The sequence below is a fragment of the Bubalus kerabau genome, chromosome 10 (genome assembly GCF_029407905.1).
Source record: "Bubalus kerabau isolate K-KA32 ecotype Philippines breed swamp buffalo chromosome 10, PCC_UOA_SB_1v2, whole genome shotgun sequence".
In the NCBI taxonomy this organism is placed as follows: domain Eukaryota; kingdom Metazoa; phylum Chordata; class Mammalia; order Artiodactyla; family Bovidae; genus Bubalus; species Bubalus kerabau.
The window spans coordinates 60,063,500-60,083,054 of NC_073633.1; positions in this window are offsets into that span (position 1 = coordinate 60,063,500).

Below are 19,555 nucleotides of genomic sequence, written 5' to 3' on the forward strand. Positions count from 1 at the left end.
TTGATTAGAAATTGTATTGGTGAAGGGTTTTTCACTTGTTGGGCCAATGTTTGCTGCTAAGTTTCCATATCCCTTGCCTGCTGTGTCCCTGGCAGTGTATTGATTAATATAATTGGTGTAAGTAGTAGCTTTAATGTTTGTAACCTTGGACCCTTGAGTTAATTGTTTTTCTTGTTATAGCCCACCACACCTTTGCCCTATAGGAATGCAACTTTATCTAATGCTTTTGGAGGGTGGTGCCTGACTAATCACCTTTAGAGAAAAATAAGTTTTCTGAAGAAAGGGTCTTAAAATGTTAACAGGCCTCCGGGCCAGAAGATGATGCAAATCATCTAAACTTTTGCATATGATAAGTTTGCAGGAAGAAAGCCTGGCTTACTGCATGACTCTACCCCTTCCCCCATTATCCTCTATGCATAACTTAAGGTATAAAAACTACTTTGGAAAATAAAGTGCGGGCCTTGTTCACCGAAACTTGGTCTCCCCATGTCGTTCTTTCTCTCACCTTCTGGGTGAATTTTCATCTGGGGTGGGGAGGCTCATCAAGCCTACTAATTTTGCCTGGGCTTCTAAGATCTGACCGGGGAGGCCTTAGTGTCTCCTCTCCTTCGGGAGAACAGGAGGACGCCTGCGGCCTATGTAGGTGACGCAAAATTCCTTATTTTGGAATTTTATTAGCTTTCCTCGTAAACCAAGTTATTCAGCCTCTTTTCTCCACTGAATTTCCTCACTGAGCTATCCTTATTTAACCACTCTTTATATCTTTAATTCTATCGTATCCTGATCGCCAAAGCCATCTCCCCTTCGAATTCCCTGGATCCACTGGGGCTGGACCCCGGCAACTTCCCAGTTTACAGAATGAGTGTTTATTCTGTGCTAGGTATTTTTTCTATGAGGTATGTGCTCTGCTGCCCCCACTTCACAGAGGTTTGTAGTGGCAAATTCCTTTAAATGGCACAGCTTGAATATGAACCCGAGTCTCTATGACTGGGGAGCCCACCCTCTCATCTTCTACCCTATGTTTTTGTTGTTGTTTAGTCGCTAAGTTGTGTCCGACTCTTGTGACCCAGTGGACTATAACCCACCAGGCTCCTCTGTGCATGGGATTCTCCAGTTGAGAATATTGGAGTGGGTTACCATTTCCTTCTCCAGGGGATCTTCCTGGCCCAGGGACTGAACCTGTGTCTCCTGCATTGTAGGCAAATTCTTTACCAGTGAGCCACCTGGGAAGCCCCCTTCTACCCCATAGGAACAGGGAAGATTGTACTGGAGGAAAATGCTTTCCTGTGCTGTCTCCCATGGCATCCACTTAGTAATTGCTCCTACAAGAGTTTCTGTTCCTGCTGTGTTTATTTCCTTTTAAAACACATTTTCTTTGAGCCTGGCTTCTTGTGTTCATCACTCTATTGAAGTGATTTGTCTTGAAGTCATCAGTGACTTTTTACTGCTAAATCCAGCAATCCGTTCAGTCCGAATGTTCCTCAACCTTGTCTCTATCTGACATAGCCTACCATCCTCTCTTTGAAAGTCTGCTGTTCTGTGTTTTTGAATAGCTTGTTGTTTATAGTTGATGCTTCTTTGATATGAGTAAATCATATTTCACTTAATGTATTTATCACCAGCTTTCCTTTGCAACCATGCATCAAAAGGATATGAAAGGAATTCAGGCAGTTCCCGAGTCTTCATTGAAGGAAGTGATGCATTTGGGGGTACAAGACAAACTGTGACTTGGAATCATGGATCTTTCCTGCTATAACCTTCTCTTTTTTGCTCTTACTTTATGTATATTTTTATCATGTGGTTTACAATGTTAGGTTCTAATTATGTTCGCTTGTCTTTGTATTGTATCCTGCTTGACTGAAAACCCTTGCAGATAGGGTCTGTGTTTTATTTATTTCTGTTTCTCCAACCCCTGTCCAATGCCTGGCACACAGATGATCCAACACTGCTGAGGCAGGAGCATAATTCCCTATTTTAGTGGCAAGGGTAGCTGTCTTCTGGTATGTATCTAGTGTGGCAGGGCAGTGTCACTTATGAGGTCTCTAGTCCCAGGAACAGACCAGTCAGGATGGGGCCGGGGCCATAGTGGCGTCCCTTCTCTGTTTCACACAGAGACCTTGCAGGCCCTAAGTTGAAATTATTCTGGGCTTCTTCCTTTTCTCCCCCACCTAATTTGGAAGTTCTGATTTTTTTCGCACAGGGTAAAATAAACTTTTGTATGGTGGACAAAGTCTTCTAATGGAAAAAAAGAAAAACCCACCAATTAATGGTTACCCTATAATGTTATTTAAGGGAAAAAAAAAACAATTAGAGAAAGACTGTAATATAAAATGTTCCTATCAAGAAATGGTTCTCTAGGAGTTTGAAAGAGTTGCTTTCTAAAAGTGACCAGTTTGTTCTCTTCAAGGAACTTGTCATAGCATCTGACTCCCTAAGCCCATTCCCAGCTTGGTCTGAGATGATATCAGCCTGGAGAAAATTGGCCTGTCTCCCCCCTCAGCCCTTAACAGCTAGCACCGTGGTCTCTCACCTCTCTTCAGCTTGCTAGGTCACTTTGGTTAGATTTGACTTTGTTCATTGTCTGCTTCTGAAGCCAGTCATGTAAAGCCACAATTAATGGTAATTCAGCAATATAACAAAGCTGTTTTTTAAGAAAAATCAAATTAAATCTTGTTTTGAAAGCGGAAAGTAACATAACTGTTGACCCTGCCTTAAATAATTTTACTTCTTGATTTCAAAGTCTATTATACCCATTTCTTCTTTTGTTTGTTAAATGATTTTCGGTCCAAACATCACTTTTCTTACACCACCGATTTATCTGCAGAGCTATGGTTGTAGAATGTTTTAAAAGCTCGGGTAATCATAGAGGCCATCGGGAAGTAACGTGGCAGGAAGGCCAATAGAGGGCGCCGGGCTATTTGCAATAATTTTGGAAGGGCTGGAGAAGTCTGTTTACCAGCCTCTGCTGCTGCTACTGCTGCTAAGTCGCTTCAGTCGTGTCCGACTCTGTGCGACCCCAGAGAAGGCAGCCCACCAGGCTCCCCCGTCCCTGGGATTCTCCAGGCAAGAACACTGGAGTGGGTTGCCATTTCCTTCTCCAATGCATGAAAGTGAAAAGTGAAAGTGAAGTAGCTCAGTCGTGTCTGACTCTTTTCGACCCCATGGACTGCAGCCTACCAGGCTCCTCCGTCCATGGCCTCTAGATGGGGGAAAAAAGTGAATGAACACACAGCATTTTTTTTTTTTTTTAATCTCACTAATTCTGTTAGAAGCACAATGGGATTCTTAAAAATGAAGATGGAAAAGTTCATCAGCTATATACTTAGATCTGGATTCTATGTGGTGAAAGTTTTAGACGTCGGCTGTTTTAGAAAGAGAGCTTAGAGGACCTCACACACTCTCCCTTTACCTGATACATTTCAGTTTTCCTGGGAGTCATGGTAAAGGACTTAAATTACATTGGGTTTTGTAAGAAATAACTTTGTAGAAGACAGTTGAAATAAAAGAAACGCTGATGCCCAGGAGTGAGATTGCTGGATCATATGGTGGTTCTATTTTTAGTTCTTTTAAGGAATCTCCATACTGTTCTTCATAGTGACTGTACCAATATAACCCCACCAGCGTTCTAAGAGGGTCCTGTTTCTCCACACCCTCTCCAGCACTTTAATGTTTGCAGATTCTGACTGGTGTGAGGTGGTAACCTTATTGTAGTTTTGATTTGCATTTCTCTAATAATTAATGATAGTGAACATCTTTTCCTGTGCCTCTTGACCATCTGTATATCTTCTTTGGAGAAATGTCTATTTAGGTCTTCTGCCCATTTTTTTGACTGAGTTGTTTGGTTTTTTTGATATGGAATTACTGTATAGCACAGGGAATTCTATTCAGTCCTCTGTAGCGATCTAAATGGGAAGGATAAAAAAATTGGGGATATATATATACACGCACATATACACACACACATAGCCGATTCACCTCACTGTGCAGAAGAAACTCACATTGAAAAGCAACTGTGTGCTATGCTGTGCTGTGCAGAGTCATGTCTGACTCTCTGACCCCATGCACTGTAGCCCACCCACCAGGCTCCTCTGACCATGGAATTCTCCAGGCAAGAATACTGGAATTTGTTTCCATGCTTTCCTCCAGGGGATCCCCAATAAAATTTTTTTTTAAAAGTGCTGATCATACGACACCTAGTTTCTAGGGAACATTTTGTATTTCCTTCTGGGATTCTGATTCTTTCCCTCGCTCCCTCCCTCCCTCAATTCCTTTCTTCCTTCCTATCTTCCTTCAGAAGTTGGCGTGGGTGGTTTTTTTCTTCTTTGGGGGAACTGATTAGTAAGCTTATGTCCTGCCTTTCCTGCTCTTGTGTTGTCGGACATTGTGATTGACTCTGGTCTGTTGCCTTCTCTCCTTCTCCTTTCTCCAGAGACCTCAGTTAGAAAAAGTTAAGAAGAGGGTGGAATAGGGAGGAAGCTGGGTCAGGAGGGAGTTGACTGAGTTTGGAAGGCATCTTCAGTGGGTTCCTCTCAGTTCTATACCCCATGGCAGCTGCTTTGGGCACATGGCCAAACCTCTTCACTCCAGCGCTGGGAGCTCTCTCCCTTTTCACTTCACGCACCTCTCCCCATTAGGTTTTTCAGGCCTCTAGTCTTTGTTGTCTTCGGGGATTGTTTCAGATTTCTCTCTTCAGATAATGTATCACTGTCACAGCTGGCTGACAGGTACGTAATTTTCACTACTGCAGGTCTAAAGCCTCTCAAAAACAACTAACAAATGTATTATCAAAGAAAAGCAAAAACTAGTAATATCTCAGCACCTTCAAATTTGTGATAGTGATATAAAACTGCTCTTAAGCAGGGAATGCTTAAACTCTTCCCTCTGAATTTATCTGCACTTTAAAAAAATTAAACTAATCTCCATTTTGATACAATTAAAATTTTGTAAAGGTTCACTTAAATCACTTTGGTAGATCCTTGAACTCAAGGTCTTTAGGGATAGTAATTTATCTGGAATGATTTATGTTGGAAAGAGGCATATGACTTAAACCAGGATGGTTATAAGGTAATTTATTCAGGTGAAACTAGTGGCAGGCGTGTTGGCTAGAGCATACCAACTGAAAGAGAGCTTGAGGATATCCATAAAAGAGAAGGTTGAGAAAAGGTAAATTTGGCCCCCAGCAGGAAGAAGAAAGGAGAATGGGAGAAAGCAAATAAGAGATGTAGAGTAAGATTTGTTTGTTTTTCAGACTTTATCTCAAAGTATACCTATGAAATAATTTTAAGAAATGTCATTCATGCAACATTAAATGAATATAGAGAGTTAAGAAAAGAAAAATTGTTCTTTTCTCCCAAGATAGTAAGAAATGGGTAAAGGGAGTAAGGTCTTCTCTGGTGGCTCAGTGGTAAAGAATCCGCCTCCCAGCACGGGAGATGCGAGTTTGATCCCTGGGTCAGGAAGATCCCCTGGGAGAGGGAATGGCAACCCACTCCAGTATTCTGGCCTGGAAAAATGCCATGGACAGAGGAGGCTTACGTGCTACAGTCCATGGGGTCGCAAAGAGCTGGACACAACTTAGCTACTAAACAACGATAACAGCAAAAGAGAGTAAAGTAGTGTTTTTGTTTTTTAGGCCGCGCAGTGCAGCATGCAGGATCTTAGTTCCCCATCCAGGGATCTTACTCGTGTTCCTGAATTGGGAGCACAAGAGCTTAACCACTGGACCAGGGAAGTCAGGAAAGTGGTGTTAAGCTTAGGAACCTTCATAAAATTCTCCCATTCCTAAAGCACAGCTGCACTTTCTTCTGAAAATCTAACATGTCACAACTCCCTAGCAATAAATGCCTTAATACATATTGTTTTATAATGAATTTTCAAAGACATCTTTAATTGCACTTCACAGAGTGCTGTATCCTATAGGCAGTCAGGTCATTGTTGGTCAGATTGATACATGAAGGGGACCTCACTTTATAGATTAATATGACCGAGACGTGGAGTATGCTCTTAAAGTTTGAATTCTAATCCTCAGTAGTAATCTATTTTGAATGCATCATTTTATTAATAACCACTGGTTCCATTTGTGTCAGAGTCTGATATATGGTCTGGCTTACATAATAGAAGGGTGGCCATAGAAAGTCTGTTGTGACCTGAGTCTTTGGCTGTGAAACAGGGGAGCCTGAGGTATCCCCCACCTTCATTTTTAGCAGGGTTCCTCAGGCTGTCTTAGGCATGGTTGCTGCAGATGTCAGTGTCTTACAGATGGTGTGGGAGGGATGTGCCCTGCATGCAGTAGGGCAAGACCTGTGTCTTAGGATATGCATGGTTGAGTGAGAAGCAGGGTAACCCAGGGCACTGGAGGCACTTAGCAAGGCGTTGTGTTTAGAGACTGAGGAGGGGAGTTGACTTGTCAAAATGTCTGCCAGGCTCAGTGGTCTCAAGCCGCCCACCTATTCTTTGGGGAAAGCTGGGACACTGAGGGAGCCCTTGTAGGACAGATGAAAAGGGATGCTGAGTGTGGGAATCAAGCAGAAGCAATTTCCCTCCTGGTGGAAGCTTTGCTGATTTGGAAGGTATGACAAATGCTTTGGTTTTGGAAGTTTGACCAACATGTTAGTTCAGTCTAGATGGAGTTGACAACAGTCCTTCTATTCAGAAAGCTGAGCACCGGGAAGAGGAGAGTAAGTTGGGGTCATTAATTGACGTTTTTGTAGAAGTATGTAGTGGGTGGGCAGTAATGCTAATAATTTCATTCTTTGGCATCTTCCTTCCCCTGAATACTTGAGAGGGATGCCTTGAAATAGATTGTACTTGAAAGTACAGTCAGAAATGAGTGGAGCCAAGAGCTCTTCTGCTAAAGGTAGGAAAGAAGAAGTCTTGTTGAGTTCTTAGCATTTCCAAGGACGATATGAGTGACAGAAGGATCATGAAATGTGTAGACTAGTAGCATGAGAAGGTATCTGAGGGTCGCATGTCTTTCTGGAGTACTGGCAGTGGTGACCCCTACCCTCTGGCAGACTGTGTCTGACTTTGGCTGGTTGCAGTCACTGGCTGACAGTGAAGGAGCAGGAGCGGACCACTGGGAAGCAACAAGCAATCTCTACGTTTTGTGCCAGAGACATTGACCTTCAAATACACATGGGTTCTTAGCTTCCATCCAGATGGCTGAAGCCATTTTGCATATGACCTTTGCATAAATGTGATACTATTGTGCATATTTTAGAGATTTTTATAGGATTTGGTATTCAAAATACATAAATATATTCCTATCTACTAGACACGCAAATGTATTATTTTGGTATATGAAATGAAAAATAAAAGTTGACACAGTCAAAATAAATGCATATTTGATGTCAGATTAATTGAATGGAAGGTAGGGAAATGAAAATGCATTAACTCTAACAGTAGCTTTAAGCAGAATAAAGTATTGACTTTTCAAAGGATTATGACTATCCTTAATTGTGCCAAAATGAAGCTTGAAGCAATTATTGGTAATACAGATGTATTATTAATACCAGCTGCAACCCAGGTTTTGATTATGTAAGAAAACAGGCTTAAACTTTTGGCAGATGGTTAACTTAAAAATTCAAGTAAATCCAAGTTTTCAAATACTGAAGAGTAGGTAGCATTTCTTTTTGAGAACCCAGTTTTTTTTGTATTCCACAGGGAATACAAAATGGAATTATCCCAGCCATATCCAAATGTGATGTCATTCTTTAGAAAGTAACTATACCTTTATTTTTCTGAATCCTCAAGTTTATAATCCTTCCTAGGCATTCTGTTTGACCCTAGGAGCCTTTTTTAGGACATGTTCAGGCTTCCATTAGCCATTCTCCTCCTTTAAAAAAAAAAATCCTTGATTCTTTTCCTGTGGGACATCCCTGAATTATCATAGTGCATACTGGGTGGGAGATCCTTTCTGCCATTGCGGTGTTATCCCTCTTGTGATGCATCGGGGCATGAAGGCAGGACAAATCAATGGGCTGAATTTCATGAGCTAATAGAATGGTTCCTTCTAGCTTCACTGGCAGGATAGAATCTTTGCTCGACAAGGTCACTCAGCAGGACTGCAGACCAGGACCAAGATGTTAGCACTGTGTCTTACCTTCTGGCTTCAGTAGTGTGATGTCGGTCATGCTTGTTTCCATTCCTCTGGATAACAGAGGGGCAGCGTTTTGACTCCTTAGAAAGTAGGAGGGGTAGAGAGACCAAAGTCCCAACCTTGGGAAATTAAATTATCCTTCATCAGTTAAGCATTTGTGTTTTATGGGAGAATGTGATTTGAGTTTCAGATGACTATACAACAAACCAGTGGAAAGAGTTTGCAAATATCCAATGTAACTTTTTGGAGTAGGGGTTTGAAGTCAAAGATAATAGCAAGAGTGAAAGAGAAAAAGGAGCAATTTTTCTAAAAGAGCAATGAGGCTCAGAATATTAGCTGAAAATAACACGCAGGTGTATATTAACCACCTGCAAACCCATGAGGTCTTTCTGATGGCTTCACAACTGGATACTATCTTTAGGAAAATGTAAGTGGTGACTACTAATTGGGGACAGATTGAGTCACTGAAAGTGAGTACACTTTTTTTTCGGTGAACATTTTTATTACTTAAAATGTATCATTATCAAGGAAAGGAAAACAGAGTCTCTTCCTTTAAGGACTTTATCCTGTCCCAGGGGAAAAAAAGACAAATGCAAACAAGACAGTAAAGAATTAACATTCATTAGATGCATTGTTTGCTAGGAAATATACTTACAGTATACCATATTTTTGCATGTATCATATTTGTTACAACACAATGAACTAGGCACTATTATCATCACATATTTTACTGATAAAAACTGAGACTTGAAACGTTAAAGACCTTTCCCAAAATCATATAGCAATTAAAAGATCCAGAAATCTGACTTCAGATCCCAAACTCTCAGTCACTGTACTTTCCTGGGTCATGGACACCTTCAGTGCTCTTCTGTTGTTCGTGGGGAATAAACCCATCTTCATCTGTGCCTAATGGTTGAATAGCTGGAACATGAAAGCTAGTCAGCATGATTTGGTTGATGAGAGCCAGTTAAGGCTGAAGATGGTTTTATAGCCAACAGACATTTAAAGAGGCAGAGAGAGAGTATGAACTAGTCCTATATGGAGGCAGTTGAATAATTTCTTGAACTGATTCCATGTCTTAATTTCCTCTTTTTAAAAAAGTAATCTCCTAATTTGTAGACCATCCTCTAATTACGGGGCTCATAGATGTTTATTCATTATATTAAAATACAAGTTTTAATGCTGCAGTCTTCAGAGGCCTAAACAACAAGTAACAATTAGCTCTGTGGCTCTTGGCCAAGCAGTGCTAATGCCTAAATTCATCTCATATTTCACTTGGCCAGATTGTAGAATGGCGTTCTTCTACAGTAATTTTCCTTGCATCTTGACTCTCTGTCTTAAATGGCTCTACCGAGGAAATGAGCCACTATTTGGACCTCCTTCCTTGCAATGGTTGGTTTTAATAGCATTTGCAATCTTTCCCATAATTTTCCAAGGTGACAGGTTGCTTATATATAACCTGTTCATGTCTTCATTCATTTAGTCATCTAGCTCTTCCTTCTTGCCTCCTTCCCCTCTCCTTCCTTCCACCCATCCTTCTTTCTTTCTTTCCTCTTTCATTCCTTTCCACTTCCCCCTGCTTTTCCTCCTTTCAACAAATAGTAGGTTCTCAAGAAATGCTAGGCCTTGTACTGAGTCCTGTGGGGGATACAGAAATATGTAACTAGATGAATAAGTATTATGATTGATTTGTTTATCCATTTAATTAATATTTATTGAATGCCTCTGGTGTGCCAGGCTCTGGTTTGCAAGCTAGGAATGAAGTCTCTTTTCTCAGTGATTTGTGTTCCTAGACGTGTATTTGGTGGTGGTTTCATCACTCAGTCATGTCCAGATCTTGTGGCCCTATGGACTGTAGCCCGCCAAGCTCCTCTGTCCATGGGATTTCCCAGGTAAGAATACTGGAGTGGGTTGCCATTTCCTTCTCCAGGGAATCTTCCCGACCCAGGGATCAAGCCCATGTCTCCTGCATTGCAGGTAAATTCTTTACCACTGCACCACAGGGAAACCCCAGGATGTGTATTTGTGAGACAAAAATGTATGTCAACTACTGTGTGCATGCTAAGTCGCTTCAGTCGTGTCCAACTCTTTGCAGTCCTATGGACTGTAGCCTGCCAGGCTCCTCTGTCCATGGGATTCTACAGGCAATAATACTGGAGTGGGTTGCCATGCTTTTCTCTAGCGGATCTTCCCGACCCAGGGATTGAACCCACGTCTCTATGTCTCCTGCATTGGCAGGCTGGTTCTTTACCACTGGTGCCACCTGAGAAGCGTGAGGTCAAGCAAGTAGTAGTAAGAACTATAGAGAAAAATGAAGCAGGAAATGGAGAGAGAGGTGATGGAGGTAGGGTGGTTTGGGATGGCCTCTCTATTAAAATGACATTTGATCAGAGAAACATTTATCTAAGGGAAGAACAAGTACCAAGGCCCTCAGGGAATTCATTTCTAAGAAGGAAAAAAGGTGTAAAGGTAAATTCATGTAACAGAAGGTAGAACAGGTAAGTGATGTAAAAAATGCATGGATAAAATAACTGCTGGGTGAGGTCAGAGGGAGAGAAGATACCTGCTGGGGAGGAGGGGCAATGAAAGAGCACAACCCACTTCCTGAGGGCTAACACACACTCTAACACCTTAGGTCCTTTCTTGAAGAGTGACCATTCTCCTCCATTACGAGGTAGTTGGGTGTGCACCTAATTAAGGTACCCTTTGTTTAAGATGCTGAGATTTTAATAGAGACGAAAATAAGTTACATCATCTGTCTTCTTTCCCTTCTGGTTTTAGGCTCCTCTAAATCATATTTCTTATTTGTAAGAAGACTGTCTGCTCTTGTCCAGTGTTGCCCCACCAAAAACTAGAAGGTCAAGAGATTACTCCTGCTTTTAGACAACTGTGCCTTGTGCTCAAGATTAGGTCGCCTTTATTTTTACTTGCTTTGGTCATCTTGGTGAGGTCCTAGCTCTTCTATTTGGATGCAAGTGCCCCAGTGAAAAAGGAAACACTTTAATGCAGTATCGACTCACCTTTGGCTTTTAGCCAGAGAGAGTTCAAACAAGGAACTATAAAAATAAACTAGAAGATTATATCATATTTTTATTTTTAAAATGGGATGCTGGCAAGAAGGGAATATAGGTCTGTAAGTGAAGAGAGAATGAAGAGAAAGAGCAGAAGGTGATGGGATAGAAGGAAAGAGAAAAAAGGATATCATTTTATTTCACAGAAAGAGATATGTATCCAAATCTTGAAACTGATCCAACTGAGACCTTTTGAGATATAGGGATAGATACATTTTGAAGAGCTGAAATACCTTGATAAGCTACTTGAAGCAAAGATGTGAGTGTGGGGATCTGCAGGAGCTGAGGCAAACTCATGACAAGTGAAGTGGGGTGCCTTAGAAATGAACAGGGATTTAGAGAGGACTGGAGGTAGAAGGAGAGACAGAAGAAAGAGCAGAAGGAAGAGAGTGAAAAGCAACAATATGGAGGGTGACTGGTGCCCAAGGCAAGGAAATGACCAAGCAACCTTTAGCAATACAGATATCTGTTTTTGAATTTTAAATGATTTCTGCTGCAGTATAGATTTTTCTTTCCAAAACCTTCAGTAATGTTTTCTCCTTGTTCAAAAGGCCTTTACTGGAGGGACATATTGGGTTGAAATTAAGGATAAGAACAACCCATGGCAGAGTAGGGTGGCTTCCCTGGTGGCTCAGAGGTGAAGAATCTGCCTGCCAATGCGGGAGGTGTGGGTTCGATCCCTGGCTCAGGAAGATCCCCTGGAGAAGGAAATGGTAACCCATTTCAGTATTCTTGCCTGGGAAATCCCATGGACAGAGGAGCCTGGGGAGTTTAGTCCATGGAGTCACAGAGTCAGACATGACCTAGTGACTAAAGAACAACATGTCAGAGCAGAGTTGAGCTGGACAGGAATGGATGATGAGAGAACTGCTGATCTTGGCATTCACTCAACAGACGCAGATGCAGAGTCAGCCATTTAGAGGGTCCCTCTACCCTCAAGCTCCACTGAAGAAATGAGCAGAAATCCCAAGGCTGCTGCTGCATTTTTCTACAGTTGATAACATGGAGATTTTAATCTGTCTTTATCTAGACATTAAGAAATAGGTCAACACCAGTTGATATCCAGATTACATATACTTAAAAAAATTTTTTATTAGAAGTTCATGTATCAAACTTCAGAAGTGAAGATGAAAGCTGAAACTCCAGTGCTCAACATGAAGGGGAAGGGAATGTTTGAAGTATAGCACTAAGTGGTTCTTCCTTTTAATAGATGGGAAGCAAGCTGTCTTTCGTAAAGAATTATCTGATTTGTGTGTCTCTCAGGAGGGTCTTTCACAGAAGTGGGTCTTTTCTATGGGGAATCTGGAAGTGGAGGGGTTCTACACTATTTCTTCTCATAGCCCCGAGGGCACATTTGAAAACTTTGAATATCCTACTTAATTTCTTTGTTTTTGAAGCTGTGGAAAATCCCAACTATCCAGAGAGGGCAAACTTGTGGAAGGCTGAGCAAGGAGATGACTGAGTCATTACTGTGCCCTTTGATTTGAATACTAACCATGGGCAGTGTGTGTTCAAACCCTACCTTCAGTCCTGTTTGGAGACTTCTGATTCCTGATAAGATGATCCACCCAGCCTGGGTTCCTGAACCCCTTTCTGTGTGCATGTGTGCTCAGTCACTCAGTCATGTATGACTCTGCTACCCCATGGACTGTAGCCTGACAGGAATTTTCCAGGCAAGAATACTGGAGTGGGTTGCCATTTCCTACTCCAAATGATCTTCCCAACCTAGAGATCAAACCCTCATTGCTTTTGTCTCCTACATTGGCAGATGGATTTTTTACCACTGCACCACCATCCTACAGAAGCCAGAGGGAAATCAGTGGGTCTGGTAGACTAATATAAACAAACAAACTCCAAGGAACACTGAAGCAAAGATTTGCCTGGGTTTCAGAGTGTGTGAAATGGCAATGTTTGGAAGAGAGTTGGACCAGATGTCTACTGTCCAATATGGTAGCCACTAGACTCAGGTGGCTATGGAGTGCTTACACTGTGGCCAGTCTGAATTGAGATGTGCTGCAAAGGTAAAAGATCTCATCCCCTCACCCCCGCCAGATTTTTTTTTTTTTAACTTTACATAACTGTATTAGTTTTGCCAAATATCAAAATGAATCCGCCACAGGTATACATGTGTTCCCCATCCTGAACCCTCCTCCCTCCTCCCTCCCCATTCCATCCCTCTGGGTCATCCCAGTGCACCAGCCCCAAGCATCCAGTATCGTGCATCGAACCTGGACTGGCAACTCGTTTCATACATGATATTTTACATGTTTCAATGCCATTCTCCCAAATCTTCCCACCCTCTCCCTCTCTCACAGAGTCCATAAGACTGTTCTATACATCAGTGTCTCTTTTGCTGTCTCGTACACAGGGTTATTGTTACCATCTTTCTAAACTCCATATATATGCATTAGTATACTGTATTGGTGTTTTTCTTTCTGGCTTACTTCACTCTGTATAATAGGCTCCAGTTTCATCCACCTCATTAGAACTGATTCAAATGTATTCTTTTTAATGGCTGAATAATACTCCATTGTGTATATGTACCACTGCTTTCTTATCCATTCATCTGCTGATGGACATCTAGGTTGCTTCCATGTCCTGGCTATTATAAACAGTGCTGTGATGAACATTGGGGTACACGTGTCTCTTTCCCTTCTGGTTTCCTCAGTGTGTATGCCCAGCAGTGGGATTGCTGGATCATAAGGCAGGTCTATTTCCAGTTTTTTAAGGAATCTCCACACTGTTCTCCATAGTGGCTGTACTAGTTTGCATTCCCACCAACAGTGTAAGAGGGTTCCCTTTTCTCCACACCCTCTCCAGCATTTATTACTTGTAGACTTTTGGATCGCAGCCATTCTGACTGGTGTGAAATGGTACCTCATAGTGGTTTGATTTGCATTTCTCTGATAATGAGTGATGTTGAGCATCTTTTCATGTGTTTGTTAGCCATCTGTATGTCTTCTTTGGAGAAATGTCTATTTAGTTCTTTGGCCCATTTTTTGATTGGGTCATTTATTTTTCTGGAGTTGAGCTGTAGGAGTTGCTTGTATATTCTCGAGATTAGTTGTTTGTCAGTTGCTTCATTTGCTATTATCTTCTCCCATTCTGAAGGCTGTCTTTTCACCTTTCTAATAGTTTCCTTTGATGTGCAGAAGCTTTTAAGGTTAATTAGGTCCCATTTGCTTATTTTTGCTTTTATTTCCAATATTCTGGGAGGTGGGTCATAGAGGATCCTGCTGTGATGTATGTCAGAGAGTGTTTTGCCTATGTTCTCCTCTAGGAGTTTTATAGTTTCTGGTCTTACGTTTAGATCTTTAATCCATTTTGAGTTTATTTTTGTGTATGGTGTTAGAAAGTGTTCTAGTTTCATTCTTTTACAAGTGGTTGACCAGATTTCCCAGCACCACTTGTTAAAGAGATTGTCTTTAATCCCTTGTATATTCTTGCCTCCTTTGTCAAAGATAAGGTGTCCATATGTGCGTGGATTTATCTCTGGGCTTTCTATTTTGTTCCATTGATCTATATTTCTGTCTTTGTGCCAGTACCATACTGTCTTGATAACTGTGGCTTTGTAGTAGAGCCTGAAGTCAGGTAGGTTGATTCCTCCAGTTCCATTCTTCTTTCTCAAGATCGCTTTGGCTATTCGAGGTTTTTTGTATTTCCATACAAATTGTGAAATTATTTGTTCTAGCTCTGTGAAGAATGCAGTTGGTAGCTTGATAGGGATTGCATTGAATCTATAGATTGCTTTGGGTAGTATACTCATTTTCACTATATTGATTCTTCCAATCCATGAACATGGTATATTTCTCCGTCTGTTAGTGTCCTCTTTGATTTCTTTCACCAGTGTTTTATAGCTTTCTATATATAGGTCTTTAGTTTCTTTAGGTAGATATATTCCTAAGTATTTTATTCTTTCCGTTGCAATGGTGAATGGAATTGTTCCCTTAATTTCTCTTTCTATTTTCTCATTATTAGTGTATAGGAATGCAAGGGATTTCTGTGTGTTGATTTTATATCCTGCAACTTTACTATGGTCATTGATTAGTTCTAGTAATTTTCTGGTGGAGTCTTTAGGGTTTTCTATGTAGAGGATCATGTCATCTGCAAACAGTGAGAGCTTTACTTCTTCTTTTCCAATTTGGATTCCTTTTATTTCTTTTTCTGTTCTGATTGCTGTGGCCAAAACTTCCAAAACTATGTTGAATAGTAATGGTGAAAGTGGGCACCCTTGTCTTGTTCCTGACTTTAGAGGAAATGCTTTCAATTTTTCACCATTGAGGATAATGTTTGCTGTGGGTTTGTCATATATAGCTTTTATTATGTTGAGGTATGTTCCTTCTATTCCTGCTTTCTGGAGAGTTTTGATCATAAATGGATGTTGAATTTTGTCAAAGGCTTTCTCTGCATCTATTGAGATAATCATATGGTTTTTATTTTTCAATTTGTTAATGTGGTGTATTACATTGATTGATTTGCGGATATTGAAGAATCCTTGCATCCCTGGGATAAAGCCCACTTGGTCATGGTGTATGATCTTTTTAATGTGTTGTTGGATTCTGATTGCTAGAATTTTGTTAAGGATTTTTGCATCTATGTTCCTCAGTGATATTGGCCTGTAGTTTTCTTTTTTTGTGGGATCTTTGTCAGGTTTTGGTATTAGGGTGATGGTGGCCTCATAGAATGAGTTTGGAAGTTTACCATCCTCTGCAATTTTCTGGAAGAGTTTGAGCAGGATAGGTGTTAGCTCTTCTCTAAATTTTTGGTAGAATTCAGCTGTGAAACCGTCTGGACCTGGGCTTTTGTTTGCTGGAAGATTTTTGATTACAGTTTCAATTTCCGTGCTTGTGATGGGTCTGTTAAGATTTTCTATTTCTTCCTGGTCGAGTTTTGGAAAGTTGTACTTTTCTAAGAATTTGTCCATTTCTTCCACGTTGTCCATTTTATTGGCATATAATTGTTGATAGTAGTCTCTTATGATCCTTTGTATTTCTGTGTTGTCTGTTGTGATCTCTCCATTTTCATTTCTAATTTTATTGATTTGATTTTTCTCCCTTTGTTTCTTGATGAGTCTGGCTAATGGTTTGTCAATTTTATTTATCCTTTCAAAGAACCAGCTTTTGGTTTTGTTGATTTTTGCTATGGTCTCTTTCGTTTCTTTTGCATTTATTTCTGCTCTAATTTTTAAGATTTCTTTCCTTCTACTAACCCTGGGGTTCTTCATTTCTTCCTTTTCTAATTGCTTTAGATGTAGAGTTAGGTTATTTATTTGACTTTTTTCTTGTTTCTTGAGGTGTGCCTGTATTGCTATGAACTTTGCCCTTAGGACTGCTTTTACCATGTCCCACAGGTTTTGGGTTGTTGTGTTTTCATTTTCATTCGTTTCTATGCAAATTTTGATTTCTTTTTTTATTTCTTCTGTGATTTGTTGGTTATTCAGCAGCGTGTTGTTCAGCCTCCATATGTTGGATTTTTTAATAGTTTTTCTCCTGTAATTGAGATCTAATCTTACTGCATTGTGGTCAGAAAAGATGCTTGGAATGATTTCTATTTTTTTGAATTTACCAAGGCTAGCTTTATGGCCCAGGATGTGATCTATCCTGGAGAAGGTTCCATGTGCGCTTGAGAAGAAGGTGAAATTCATTGTTTGGGGATGAAATGTCCTATAGATATCAATTAGGTCTAACTGGTCTATTGTATCGTTTAAAGTTTGTGTTTCCTTGTTAATTTTCTGTTTAGTTGATCTATCCATAGGTGTGAGTGGGGTATTAAAGTCTCCCACTATTATTGTGTTATTGTTAATTTCTTCTTTCATACTTGTTAGCATTTGTCTTACATACTGTGGTGCTCCCGTGTTGGGTGCATATATATTTATAATTGTTATATCTTCTTCTTGGATTGATCCTTTGATCATTATGTAGTGACCATCTTTGTCTCTTTTCATAGTCTTTGTTTTAAAGTCTATTTTATCTGATATGAGTATTGCTACTCCTGCTTTCTTTTGGTCCCTATTTGCACGGAAAATCTTTTTCCAGCCCTTCACTTTCAGTCTGTATGTGTCCCCTGTTTTGAGGTGGGTCTCTTGTAGACAACCTATGTAGGGGTCTTGTTTTTGTATCCATTCAGCCAGTCTTTGTCTTTTGGTTGGGGCATTCAATCCATTTACGTTTAAGGTAATTACTGATAAGTATGACCCCGTTGCCATTTACTTTATTGTTTTGGGTTCGAATTTATACACCATATTTGTGTTTCCTGTCTAGAGAATATCCTTTAGTATTTGTTGGAGAGCTGGTTTGGTGGTGCAGAATTCTCTCAGCTTTTGCTTGTCTGAAAAGCTTTTGATTTCTCTTTCATACTTGAATGAGATCCTTGCTGGGTACAATAATCTGGGCTGTAGGTTATTTTCTTTCATCACTTTAAGTATGTCTTGCCATTCCCTCCTGGCTTGAAGAGTTTCTATTGAAAGATCAGCTGTTATCCTTATGGGTATTCCCTTGTGTGTTATTTGTTGTTTTTCCCTTGCTGCTTTTAATATTTGTTCTTTGTGTTTGATCTTTGTTAATTTGATTAATATGTGTCTTGGGGTGTTTTGCTTTGGGTTTATCCTGTTTGGGACTCTCTGGGTTTCTTGGACTTGGGTGATTATTTCCTTCCCCATTTTAGGGAAGTTTTCAACTATTATCTCCTCAAGTATTTTCTCATGGTCTTTCTTTTTGTCTTCTTCTTCTGGGACCCCTATGATTTGAATGTTATAGCGTTTAATATTGTCCTGGAGGTCTCTGAGATTGTCCTCATTTCTTTTAATTTGTTTTTCTTTTGTCCTCTCTGATTCATTTATTTCTACCATTCTATCTTCTAATTCACTAATCCTATCTTCTGCCTCTGTTATTCTACTATTTGTTGCCTCCAGAGTGTTTTTAATTTCACTTATTGCATTATTCATTATATATTGACTCTTTTTTATTTCTTCTAAGTCCTTGTTAAACCTTTCTTGCATCTTCTCAATCCTTGCCTCCAGGCTATTTATCTGTGATTCCATTTTAATGTCAAGATTTTGGATCAATTTCACTATCATTATTCGGAATTCTTTATCAGGTAGATTCCCTATCTCTTCCTCTTTTGTTTGGTTTGGTGGGCATTTATCCTGTTCCTTTATCTGCTGGGTATTCCTCTGTCTCTTCATCTTGTTTAACTTGCTGAGTTTGGGATGTCCTTTCTGTATTCTGGCAGTTTGTGGAGTTCTCTTTATTGTGGCGTTTCCTCGCTGTGTGTGGGTTTGTACAGGTGGCTTGTCAAGGTTTCCTGGTTAGGGAAGCTTGTGTCGATGTTCTGGTGGGTGGAGCTGTATTTCTTCTCTCTGGAGTGTAATGAAATGTCCAGTAATGAGTTATGAGATGTCTATGGTTTTGGGGTGACTTTGGGCAGCCTGTATCTTGAAGCTCAGGGCTGTGTTCCTTTTTTGCTGGAGAATTTGCTTGGTATGTCTTTCCCTGGAACTTGTTGGCCCTTGTGTGGTGCTTGGTTTCAGTGTCGGTATGGAGTCATTTGATGAGCTCCTGTCAATTAATGTTCCTTGGAGTCAGGAGTTCCCTGGAGTCTGGGTTTGGACTTAAGCCTCCTACTTCCAGTTATTGGTCTTATTTTTACAGTAGTTTCAAAACTTCTCCTTCTATACAGCACCATTGATAAAACATCTACGTTAAAGATGAAAAGTTTCTCTACTGTGAGGGTCACTCAGAGAGGTTCACAGCGTTACATGGAGAAGAGAAGAGGGAGGAGGGAGTTAGAGGTGACCCAAATGAGATGAGGTGGAATCAATAGTGGAGAGAGTGGGCTAGCCAGTAGTCACTTCCTTATGTGCACTCCACAACTGGACCGCTCAGAGATGTTCATGGAGTTATACAGAGAAGAGAAGAAGGAGGCAGGAGACAGAGGTGGCCAGAAGGATAAAAGGGGGAAATGAAAAGGAGGGAGACAGATCCAGCCAGTAATCAGTTCCCTCAGTGTTCTCCACCGTCTGGAACACACAGAAATTCACAGAGTTGGGTAGAGTAGAGAGGGGTTAGGGAGGAGACTCAGGCGACCCGGTGGAGAAAATGGAGAGTCCAAAGGGAGAGAGAGCAGTCAAGCCAGTAATCTTGCTCCCTAGTGAAAAATGGGTCCTGAAGATTGGGTTCTTAAAGGTACAAAATTGATAACAAATACATAAAAGCAAAAATTAAAAATCTAGAGTAGAGTTTGGAATTTCAAAAATACGTTAAAAAAAAAAGAAGAAGAAAAATAAAGAGAGAAAACAAACAAACCAACAAAAACAATGTCGCAAAAATTATAAAGAAAATACAGGTACAAAATTGATATCAAATACCAAAAAGCATAAATTAAAAAC